We start from the raw sequence: 13,551 nt of genomic DNA, 5'->3' as shown, positions 1-13,551 counted from the left end.
TTCCTTTTCTAAGATATTTTGTAATTGATCCGAAAACAATTTGACTCCGTGAACTGTCTCCATATTTCACGAGACTCGTTTATTTATACCAAGTAAATTTATTTCTTTTGGGAATATATTCGATTGAAAGCTGACTGCTGTCTTGTTCGATAGTGTATCCTGAGTTCGTGTTCTGATAACATAAGTATTTCAGCTTTTCATCATCCCACTGCTGGGCAAATGGTTTTTTTCTGCTAAGGAACAGAATATGAAACTTAGTCTATATCGTACAAAGAATACTAGTATTAATGACCAGAAATACCACCAAAAGTCAAGTGGGGCGAACCTGCGATTGTTATTGTAGCAACCATTAAAGTAACAAGGAATCTCTGATATTGTAGTTTCCTGCCATAATTCACTGATAGCCACAAAAACCAAGGTTAACACAAATGAAAAACTTTTACACGGACCTGAGCACACATCTTCTAAACCATTATAGTCATGATAGGCAGGCAGGTGTAATAAACGAAACAATAGGGTTATTCAATTCATAAATTACAATACACTATTAATCAAACCCTGATATTGAATATCGCAACAAAGCCATCCGTCACGTCGCCGTCACGTCACCGTCACGTCCTCGCCGCAATATTAGGCGAGAGATTGATGTGCTATTCCGTCTGTCATCTCTGAGCGACGGACGCCGATATTAAAAACTAAACTACCTGTGACAGTCATGTTTCATAGGCGACATCTTTGAATCTTCTACGATAGAAATGGATAGTGTACTCATGCATAGATTTGTTAGGCGAACGAACAAATTGGCCATTTGATGTTGTCACCGTCACCCAAATACATTTGCGTCGTAAGAAATATGAAACATTCCTTATATCGTTAATTTGCCAACAACTTTAGGTACTATGATGTTTCCTCAGTCATATACATCGGGTCTCTATCCTATCAAAGGGAAACACATATCAAGTGTTGCTGTTTTGCGGTATATACTATGAGTGGTACCTACACAGATGGGCTTCCACAAAACCCTAACACCAAGTGGTACAGATGAGTCATTGATTTTATTCAGTAAAGTGAACGTTTGAAAGTATGAACCGTATTTGAAACTATATCTCAATTCGAAATAGATCAAAACAGAATTTTTGATTTGAAAAAACAAAAACAAGAACTCTTTAAAAAAATACAACTTTCTTCATCAATTTAACAAGAATTCAGTTATATATTCAGACAAAAACTGTTTTTAAAATGATATCAGTAACACATACGTTGGTTTTGCTAAGATTTTAAATTTCATAATTTAAAGTTAAGAAGATTTCGGAATTTTATTAAAACTGAATGCTTACATCAATAGCTTCCAATCTTGAAATTATGAGTATAAATAATTCGGGATTTCGAAAGACCTGCACGCTTTTAGATACAAATATTTCCGAATCCGATTTTTTATAAATCTTTTTTGTGTCACATTCAGAGCCGAGATGGCTAAGCGGTTAGAACGTGTGCATATTAAACTGATGATTTTCTAACAACAGTTTATAATTCATTTCGTTTTCGGCGGTGGAACATAAATTATGAGGAAACCTTCATGTGTCTAATTTCAACGATATTTTGCCACACGCATATCCACTAACCCGTACTATATCATCGTGGTAGAACAAGCTCCAAACCTTCCTCCCCTCCTCCCCTCCCAACCAAGCGACGGCCCAGCAGTGGGACATTTACAATCTGTTAATTTACTCACACGTAAGTTGCAAATATTCGTTATTTTTCATATATCTGTCGATATTTATAAACTGGTCTAGAAGGCAACATGATGGAAACAACTGGAAGATAACGTTTCAAACGCTGATCTCTAAGAGGGGAAATTTGTGATAGAACTATGAGTTAGAGAGTACCGTATGTATTTATAATAGATATAGTATCAGAAATAAGTTATAATCATATTTTTCGCGACGACGACGATAATTATTATAATAGGTTGAAAATATTATTTGTTCGTTTTTAGAGTTTATATTTTGTGTCGAGGGCTTTTTAAAATGTTTAATTTTTTAATTAGCATCTTAATTTGCTATAAACTTATTAACTCTTTTAAGAAAATGTTATCTTTTTTTCATTTTTAAATTGTCGTGTCTTATAGGATCGTAATTTAAAAAGTACGAGATTTACATTTTAAACCGAGCTCGAAATTAATGAAATTGCTACAATTTAAAGCTAAGATTCAAATCTATCTACAGAGCCGTCTCCGTCTACAGCGCCATACTTATTTTGTAAATGCTAAAGAAAATCTATTTGTCTATGTGTTACGCTTTCACGGCTAAACTACTGAACCGAAATTGATGAAATTTAATATAAATCAAGCTTAAAACCCCAAGGAAGAAGTTGGCTACTTTTTTATACCAAATCCTACGACTCCCCCTTAATACGGGGCGAAGCCACGGGCAGACACTTTGAGAACTTATGCTTTTATTGACAACAGTACGTACAAACAATCATTGTTTTACGTAATACAATGTATTTTACTTAAGGATTAAAACATAAATCACGACGTCAAAGAACCTAAACATTTATGACATTTTTATTACTGTGTACTTGATTTACTGCTGCGAGTTGAAAGTTATTGAATTTATAACGAATTCAGAAAATTGTTTAGAATTTTCATATAATATACTTTCATTTTGGAAAATGTCAAGTGAGAAAGGTAAAAAGTTAATTTGAAATGTTATTTAAAGTTTATGACTTAAATATGCCGTGTTTGACCCGAGATGGCCCGGTGGTTAGAACGTGTGCATCACAACCGATGATTTCGGGTTCAAACCCAGGCAGGCACCACTGAATTTTTATGTGCTTAATTTGTGTTTATAATTCATCCCGAGCTCGGCAGTGAAGGAAAGCGTGAGGAAACCGAAATTCTGCCACATATTCCACCAACCCACATAGGAGCAGCGTGGTGGAATATGCTCCAAACCTTCTCCTCAAAGGAAGAGGAGGCCTTTAGCCCAGCAGTGGGAAATTTACAGTCTGTTAATGAAATGTAAAAAAAATGCTGTGTTTTGCTTTAAAATGTAATACGTAAAAATGCCGTCGGCATAAATACATATATCATTTTATGTAATTATCCATAGACATATTTATTAAGCAGTTCATTTAACTTGCGATTTAGGGATCGGTCGAGAGATGTTAGGCATAAAAAGTAGCCTTTGGAGGAAGCCGTTTCTTTGGAGGAAATTTCATCAAATTCGGTTAATCGCTTTGGCCTTGAAAGTAACAGACAGACAAAGTTACTTCCACATTTGTAATATTAATATATTATCTATATATCTTTATGCCGACGGAACGTTTGGAATACTAAACTGCAGCAACAAAAGTGAATACAAAACAAAAGTAATTTCACGACAGTGCGTGTATTGGTAATACGTCAAAAGTATTGACACTTTAATTATTAATTATCACCTGCCTTCTGTTCTATAATCTGAGATTTTAAGGGTTATTTTTGGCTATTTCAATTTCGTTATCGACAAACTCGCATCCGTCGAAAACGACACGGTGTTGCCATTATCTAAACCCGTTTTCGTTGCGAATCTTTGAATATATGACATGATCAAGTAATAAAAATGTGAACATCACAGACCGGCTGATACAAAACATCGACAGAAATGGTTGTTGGAAAAAATATATAATTAAATAAACTAATAAATAATTATGGCATATTAAAAATAAAATTATATTCATAAAGTAGATATAGTTTTAATTCTTATATTTCCTTAAGAATTAAAATTTTTCGTTACGGGCGTACTTATATCCGACTCTTTTAATAATAAACTTCGTTACATAATCTGAATCTGATATTGTTATCGTTTTCAACATAATTTTATTTATTTTTAATAAATAAAAATATTAATTAGTGTATTACGAGACAACTATTCCATTCGATTTTTCCTAATTTATTTAATAAGTTATTAAAACGCTTGTATCGAATATATTATGTACATTTTAGTTGGAGTAATTAACTTACAAGCACAACGCTATTAACAACGATAATTACATCTTAATTTAACCAGATAATATAAGGAATAATAGGTTTTAATATATATTAATAATAAAGATCATAATACTGTGAGTTACTAAAAGTTATAAGCCATTTTTGAACTAGCAACATTAAACGATTGGTGTGGGATGTCTGTTTTGTTTTTGGACACAGCGCGCGGCAAAGAAATATGACCGAATATGACTTCTGATTTATTCTGTATTCTAAACTTTTAACTTTAAATAATGACAAATATTTTGTTATATTTTGTGCAAGTATATATTTTGAAGTACTTCTACATAAAGGTAATATTTTTAGTTTTATTTTAGTCAGAAATAGGCAGAAGAACATACTGATTTTCTCCGCAACCCTATGACAACCGGATGAAGCCTTCAATTATGAATATTTTTTCCCATTTTTGCAACATTTTTCACTGATGCTTCGCTCTTATTGGCCGCAGCTTATTGTTATATAAGTAAATTTAGCTTAAAACCCTCATCCCTCAACAAATAGACTAACCAACACAAAAATATTTTTCCATCCGATCTAGCAGTTCCTGAGATCAATCAAACAAACAAACAAACACTACAGCTTTATAATATTATTAGCATAGATAGGCAGGCAAACTAGCAAATAGGCTACCTGATGGTAATTGGTTAACTTCCATAGACAAGAAATATTAACCATTCCTTACATGGACCACCATCGCGACCTTGGAATATAAGATTATGTCCCTTTAAATACTCTAGAACACTTACCTTTGAAACGGAAACAAAACAACAATATCTGTTGCTGTTAAGCAGTACAAGCCCTACCACCAAGTTATCTTGAATGCGGCCATTTTCAACAACGACTTGCCATTTAACTGTACATTACTAAATATTACCTCATCAAATATTTTCTATCACACAATATTTTGGGAATATTTGTCATTATTTTAATAAAAAAGATTTTTCATATAAATATAAACCTGTATATATATATATATACCGAATGTCCACAAGAACAAAACCACGAGTAAAGTTTATTTAGCGAGGTAAATCGATACATCCATCAGGTGAGCCTCCAGCTCGTTTGCCCCCTATAACATAAAAAAAAAATACATTTATAAGAAAAATAAAATCAGTATTACGAAGTGACAGCGAACGAGCGCTATTTAAATGTAAATACGTTTACATTTCGTATTGCCCTTGAATATAGAGTAATTAAACATTAGATAATGACATTTAAATTATATATTTTATTATTTCAGTTAAGTAAAATGTTCTCATAGTTAGGATTCGTGATAGTCGTGAAACATAAGATCGTTATATAACTTTTGCTTGTTCCTCTGTTCATAAAGCTGGTGAAATCGAGATATTTAAATCGATTATTCGATTTCTCTGTTTTTAGTTAGTCTGTGAATTGTCATATTCTACGAATGAATATATTTATACCTCGCTACAGACACTTTGGGATCGATTTGGTTAACTTGCAGAATTCATAACTATAGACTTTTATCTTATTTCTAAACTATAGGAACTACTTACGATTTCATAAAAATAAACGCAATAAAATTCAAGCAATGCGTCAGATTTTATTTTTTATTTTATTTATTTTTTTATTTATTGGAAAAGTTACACCATCAACTTGTCACTAAGCACTTAAAATTAATATCTGACTTGGGTAACATACAAAGTGATACGTCTTTAAAGGTGTAAACAACATTGATTTTTGATGATTGATTACAACTATCACTCAAGTTATAAACCAAAATTTGGATTGCCGGATTTAGTGGGCTACCGGGGCAACCAGCCTGGGGCCTCCACTTGAGAAGGGAGCCCCCACAATAGAGGTTCCGATGAGCTACGATATTTTAATGTACTGTATATTTAGATATCTAGACATAGTTAAATTATAGTAAAAGTAATGTTTTAGTATTGTTCTTTTATAAGTTACTGATACAAGGAGTATGTAAATTATAAAAAAAACATACTGATAGAAATGAAATTCTTAAAATTAATTTATATTAAAATAACTATATGCCCCCACTTCTCTGTCGCCCCATGGCCTCCAGACCTCCAAATCCGGTCCTGTATTCCATACAAATAACGCTTAGTCAAATATAAATATATATATAAATATATTAGGCAGATACATTAGCTGATGTTTACATTTCGCAACATAACAATTCACTTCCGCCATATTCGATTTCCAGTGACATAACATAAAATTCGAACTTACCATTTCGCGTATCGCTAACATGAATCTAAATCTAAGAGTCTTCTTCACTACATGAATAGTAAACCTGTTTTACAGTAATCGAATGAGATTTAACTTAATATTAATAGATTTTTCAGAGTTTGAATTTAACAAAAAAGTTATTGTTCAGTTCGCAGATTACTATAACTAATTAATTCTGTATTAGGCAGCTTTTGTGATATTAAGTAGACGACAGACAGACAGTCAGACGGACGGACGGACGGACGGACGGACATACGGACAGACGGAGACGGACGGATGGACAGACATAAGGACAGATGGGGACGGACAGACGGACGGACGGACGAAAATACGGACGGACTGACGAAAATACGGACAGACGGGGATGGACGGACGGACGTACAGACGGACAGACAGACAGTTATTTTGGTATACGTACCGTGTATACATACATATGCGTTTAGTAAAAAGCAGTTATTTTAATATTACAAACAGACACTCCAATTTTATTATTTGTATAGAAGATGACCCTTTAAAACTTTACTAGGTTTAAGAAAATGAGATGTGTGTACAAGCGTGAGAAGGTGTAAAAGAAGTTTTTAATTGCAAAATAATAATTACAATATAATAATAATAATAATCTACTTCATTTATAACAAAATGATAATTATTATTATGATAAATGCAATTTCAACAAACGTTCATGTAATTTTAACAAACATTCGCAAAATTAAACATTCGCTATTTAAATTTGGAATAAAATAAACATTGTAAAATAAAATTAGGTATGAAGTTGCTTATTTCGAGCGACTTGGCATCTAATTGGCTGTTTACCAAACAATATTCACATATGATAAACTCACTTTTAATACATAATAATTATATCGAAAACAAATAAAAATGTCGTATATCACACATCCTACATTTTAAATATTTTTTTTAAGAAAGTATTTCTCATGAATAATAAGCATGCATAGTTATATTTTATATGTTTTTGAAGTAGCAATAAAAACTCTAACTAACATCTGAATCATATTTAATATATTTTTAAATAAATACATCGTCAATTTTTCTCATTAAATGTATTTTTATTATTAGTTGAATATATAATTTGCTCGGAGGGAATTCGAAAATCCAAGAAAAAAATTATATTCATATTTCCAATTATCATTTATTCCTCATATTTTTATTGATAACCCAAAATGTCGTCGCCGGCTACTGAGAAAATAAACTTGGGTTTAGTATTGCTGTTAGGCGTTTGAATATGTGGTGACTGGTACACGGACGGGCATGCACCAAAGTCCTACAACCAGTTAAATGAACTTTGTATGAATGTAGAGGATACTCTGTAAAGATGACTAATGAAATAAAAATAGATGTTAGTTAGTACACTAAATATCAAAGCGAATTTGAAAATAATATAAGCCATTCCAAAACATAGACGCTGAAAGAAATTATATTCAGTTCAATAACACTCACCGATGTTTTAAATTACATTACAGATTTCGTTGACGCAGACCGGAGCCACGTGCCGTCTCACTGCATTACATCCAAGTAGTTGAATCTCACAAATATACTTAAAATGGGAAGGGATCGCTGGGAATCAGTGCCGTGTGAATACTTCGGCGAGTCTCTGTATTTTATACGACGATAAGTTCCATTGCAATTTTACTAAATATATCAGTTTCATTAAAAATAATATTATTATTAAACAAAGAATGGAAGAAATCTAAAAAAAAACAAAACAAGTAATAATTATAATAATACTAAAATTGGTATTTTTCGTTTGGTCGAATTTTAGATTTTATGATTTTATTTATGATATTTAATCATTAGGTATTTTTAACCAATAACCTACAAACATTCGCTAAGCTATTCGCACGTAGTGTCTAATTCAATATATAATACGCCCAATGTATTGTATCATTCGTTTATTTAAATATCTCGCAATATTTCTAAAACTATTGATTCGAATTGCAAAATGCTAAAAGTAATATTTATATACATAAAGTTTAAAATGAACATATCAATTATCGTAATAAGTATTTCATAGTAACAGTCAAATTATACATTTATTTTATAATACATTTCCGTCTACCATACCTTACACAAAGTTAATGTGTCTCTGTTATAGTTTTGGTAGCGTCTGCTTCGCAAGCGCCTGTTAGCTTCGCAACGGTTATTTTCTCTCCACCAACGTTTGAATATTGAGCTATATCTCAAGAATATGCTTGCTGCTATATTTGATTAACATGATATAACACTTCCATATCAATCAGATTAGTAATACTGAGAAAAACCAAACAAGCAAAAAGCGATATTTATGATAGTAATATAATTAAACCTATAGTGCAATAGAAGAGCATCGAATACTCTACCAAATACTGAATATTCATCGAGAACTTTGCCTGACAAAACAAAATATTCGGCTGAGCTATTAGATCGTATTCGGCGCGAAACTGTCCAATTGTATTCGTAACGAAACCAATAATTGGTTCGCGGTTGAATATAAAACCACATAATTATTATTTTTTGTTTAATCACATGAAAGTTTTATTCGTAGTTAATTTTATTGCTTGGTTTAGTTGTAGAAATAAATCAAATTATAATGGACTAGTATTACACCGTCCTAATATTATTATTGTGATAGTAACTCTGTCTGACTGTCTGAACACTGCTAAATCTGAATCAATTTTGATGAAATTTGGTAGTAAATTTTGAAAAAATATATTTTGGATCAAGACTAAAAACATAATTTGTTTCATAATAGTATAAAAAAATTAAGTGTCTTTTTTCCTTTCGAACTAAGACGACACTTTAACCATTTAGATGATATATACAAGGAAAACTTCGTATTAAAAATTTAAATGGAAAATAGTTAGACTTATATGATATAATCCATTATATCTATTTATTTATTTAAATAAGAATTATAAACATTAAGTCTTTTAACTATATACAAATAGGAATAAAAAATGTTACTCTATAAATCATGACCGCGTGGAATGGTAGCAAGAATACTAGCAGCATTTCCCCATTGAATCGCAATTCCGATCCTCTGGGCAAAAAACGAACCAGCCCTCCTGTCACCAAGGAGGAGGCAATAAGGTGAGGTATCCTACTTTTAACTTAGATAAGAGAGACCATGTAATGCGAAAGAGTCCAACTCCTTTCCACACGCATCTGTGCTCAAAGCACAGTGTTATCAGACGGAAACCAATTGACATGCGAAAACATTAATTGTCTAAAAGTGTCCCAAGATTTTTAGAGGATAATATTTACAACCAGTAAGCTGACTCTTTAGTAGATAACGCTAAGAGCATAGCACGGTTTTCGGCACTTGTTTGTATCAAACTATGTAGTTGGGCCAATATTGAATGTTTGATTAATGTGACCAATGTTGGTGAATCCCAAAGTTTTTAGTAACTTGCTTAAGGTTATCGTCATTGGGTAACTTTACCTTCAGTTCTCTTTCACCTCTGTAATATTTGTAATTTAAATTTAATTGATTATTTCATAGATTTTGTTAAATTATTTCGTCATCTTTATTAAATATTGTAACGGGAAGTTAATTATCGGTACGGTCGAGCGGAGCATAGCACACAACAGGATCCCTCAGCCTCTCTGATCCGTACCGAAGACTGCTATGGCGAGCAGTGGTTTTAATAGCTACTAATCCCATATAATCTAGTGCTCTAGGGGATCGGGAAAATACACGCTAGAAACGTTAAAAGAGAGAAGGTAAAGATTAATGTCACCTCTTTCACGCGTGTTGTTTTTAACTTAAAGAGGTTGTAGTTCTCTCGTGAATTCCTTTAATGTATTTATTTTTTATGTACAGTTTAAATACTTTAGGTATTAATTAGTTTTCAAATATAGCAGTAATTATTTCAACAAATACTAATTGTTATAATTTCATCTTATTAGGCCTTAGGTTGAATTTACATTTAATACACGAAATCAGTAAGACCTCAATGACGCAGACTAATTGAACAAACTTGTACCATAGTCTGATATAGTATGTTTGTATGTAGACGGCGTTGTACCTACATATACCATTTCATCCGTTATACGATACTAGGCCTCCATGAGTGACATCGTAACTATATATATGTATTTAGTCTACTGTTCTCAACAAATGAGCTGACTAGCGCATTTTTTTTTATGAGTAACATATTCCCATCTCGCTCTACTGGTACATTCTCGCTCTCATGGCAGTGATTTCGTGTGAAATGGGACGGAAGTATGTAACAGGAAGCAGAGGAAGCGCGCGTTATTTTTGACATTATACTGTGAAGTAAATGAATACGAGCGATGCTGGAGTTAGCTAAATGGGCCACTAAATACTACGTGTTTATCAACGCCACTGATATTGGCGTTGTAAGAAAGACAATGCACCATTAACCTTGTGGACAAGTATTTGATGCCTTCAAACCGGAACACAACAATATTAAGTATTGCTGTTTGGTGGTAGAATGCCCGTCCGGTGGTAAATACCCAACAGGCATGCCACCAAATTTTATTTGGGCATTTTAAAAAGTAATTGTTTCTATAAAAAAAAATTACAGAAAAAACAAAGTTAATAGAAATTTAAGAAAAGCTTAACCATTGAAGATCTTTCTCCAGCACACTTAAAGCAATTAACTTAGATTTCAAGTTATAAACTATATATCAATACAAAGTAAATATGTGTCAACCACATGCTTAAATATAGCCTGACGTGCTCCGTTGTTAGCTTAAGACAAGCTACAAATGAACAGCCTTTGATATAAACATAGTTTAACGGGTGTTTAGTTATGATGCCTCTCTTTCTACCATCATTGATTAGACATTGGAAAGAAAAAGACAGCCTTATTTAAGTGTTATTAGACGTAATTTATAGGTACAGCCGTGAGTTTGTTAAGGCTTTAAGAGAATAATTGCTTATTTTGTTGTCAATAGGCCCTTTAATTATGTACACATTGAAAGCTTCTGTTTAGCCTAAAGATTAATATAATTAATTAGGTAGGAAATATTTTATTTCGATAGTATTTACTTTGTGGTATGGCTTTGTTCAAACCCATTCTCAAACTCTATGTAAGGATAAAATTACGATTAAAAACTTCAAATTTTCAAGTAAATTTATGATTGGATTCGAGTGTTATTACTTCATATTTAGATATTTTTACGTTATCCGAACCGGTTTTATTTAAGGTTTCCGAGAATATCTTAGAGACAGACTAAAGCACTGAGCGCTGCAAATGCAGCTTGTATTATAAGAGACGGTATTTACGTATTCAAAGATTTGGACTATTAAATTATTCCACACATCGAGTACCAACGAATTGTGAGAATTTCGATACTTAGAATACTACGTATAATTCATACGATATTCTTATACTTCATATAATTTTAACAATCTATACATTTGTTACATAGTTCTTAATACAGTACAATATAAATAAAATGTATATTCACTTAAAATAAATCTATACTAATATATAAAGCGGAAGAGTTTGTTTGTTTGTTTGTTTAAACGCGCTAATCTCAGGAACTACTGGTCCGATTTGAAAAATTCTTTTTTTGTTGAATAGTCCAATTATAGAGGAAGGCTTTAGGCTATATAACATTACGCTGCGACCAATAGGAGCGCAGCGACAGTGAGAAATGTTGCAAAAACGGGGAAAATTATTCACATTTATGGACTTTCGATGCGTGCGCAGCATAAACGTTTTAAGTTACTCAAAAAATGTGTATGAAAGATATATTCCTCTTTTAATAATAAAAAAAAAGTCTGTGACACTATATGTCTATTTGTTAAGAGTGTGCTAGCAGGCGGGGCGCGGCGGCGGATGAGGGGGAGGCGGGTCAGCCCCGCCGCCGCGCTCGCCACTCTCACTCGCGGTGTAGTTCTGCGAAGTAGCAATGCAAATAACGACTTAAAAAAATTAACATTCTTAATAGTTAAATTATTTATCAAAATTAGGTTTTGTTATCAGCTTATTTGCTCATTATTTTTTATCGTTTAAAATCGGTTACATTTAAATCATAATCTGCTGTAGTTTTAACTTACGATATAAGATAAAATTTCAATGAACATTCCTTCGTACTTTGCAAGTAAACAATTCAAACGTTTCACGGTATAAATAAGGTATAAAAATTACATTACACACGTAAAAAAGTTCAAAATGGCGAGCGATACTTTCACCGATGCAGATTAATCATCACTGAGAAAATAAATTATGCAAATAAGCAAATAGGTGAATATCGTTTAAAATGACTACACAAATAAATTAGTAGTTCAATATTTCAAGTAATTTCTATTACGTTCAAGCATATTCAACACGGTTGTACTATAATCACCTTATGAAATAATAACACCAAAGGAGAAACAATCTAAACTTCTTATTGTTCGGTTTGTTTATCTTATTACGTTTAAGTTAATATTGTTTGTTTTCAACCGACTTCAAAAAGGAGGAGGTTATCAATTCGTCTGTATTTTTTTTTATATGTCTGTTACCTCATAACTTTTCACTGGATTTTGATAAATTTTTTTTGTTTGAAAGGTAGTGCTTCCCGTGGGGCCCCATTTTAATTTTATCCTGTTACGATGATGGTATCCTTATGAAAACGATATAAGTCTTAAATGTGCATTATGTATGTGCGCGATAAATAGGTGAATAACTCAAAATTGTGCCAACCAATTTTAATGATTCTTTTTTTATTATAAAGGATATACTTCAAGGGTACTATGGTGAAAGTTTGGTAAGGTTCTGAGCATAGGATCCATGACAAAGTAACGGTACGGAAGGGAACGGAACAATTCTAAGGAGCACGTTAGCGATACTCGGCCGAATCTTTTAGAAACAAAAATTTTGACAAAAAAAAACCGACTTCAAAAGAGAAAAAAAATAATATGCTCTAAAAAGTAAAAAATAATTGCTTATTATTCTACAACTTAATAATCAAGTAACTTATTCTACTTACCAATATGTAGGTACGTTCTGTGTTTCCACGCAAGGAGATAAGTATGTACCTACCCACTTTAAATCTAACTTAACACAAACCTATGAATAACAAACAATGATCACAATATTTTTTAGATTTATACTATGTAAAATGAAATTAAAAATATTTAGACTATTTAAAAGTCAGCAAAGTTATTACGATAATATATTATAGTTAAAATTAATGTTATTTTTGGAGGCGGTGTCAGCCAAGGTAGGTTTGTAAATATATGATATACTCCAAATTTGTAAATCTGGTCTATCGATAAATACACTTCTTCTTGATGTTTTTTTAAACCCTATACGTACATAGTGGTCCTATATAATGACAGAAAATTGGAATCAAAA

The sequence above is a fragment of the Vanessa tameamea genome, chromosome 8 (assembly GCF_037043105.1).
Source record: "Vanessa tameamea isolate UH-Manoa-2023 chromosome 8, ilVanTame1 primary haplotype, whole genome shotgun sequence".
Taxonomy (NCBI): Eukaryota; Metazoa; Arthropoda; class Insecta; order Lepidoptera; family Nymphalidae; genus Vanessa; species Vanessa tameamea.
The sequence above is the reverse complement of the archived record's forward strand: the minus strand, read 5'-3'. Positions refer to the sequence as shown.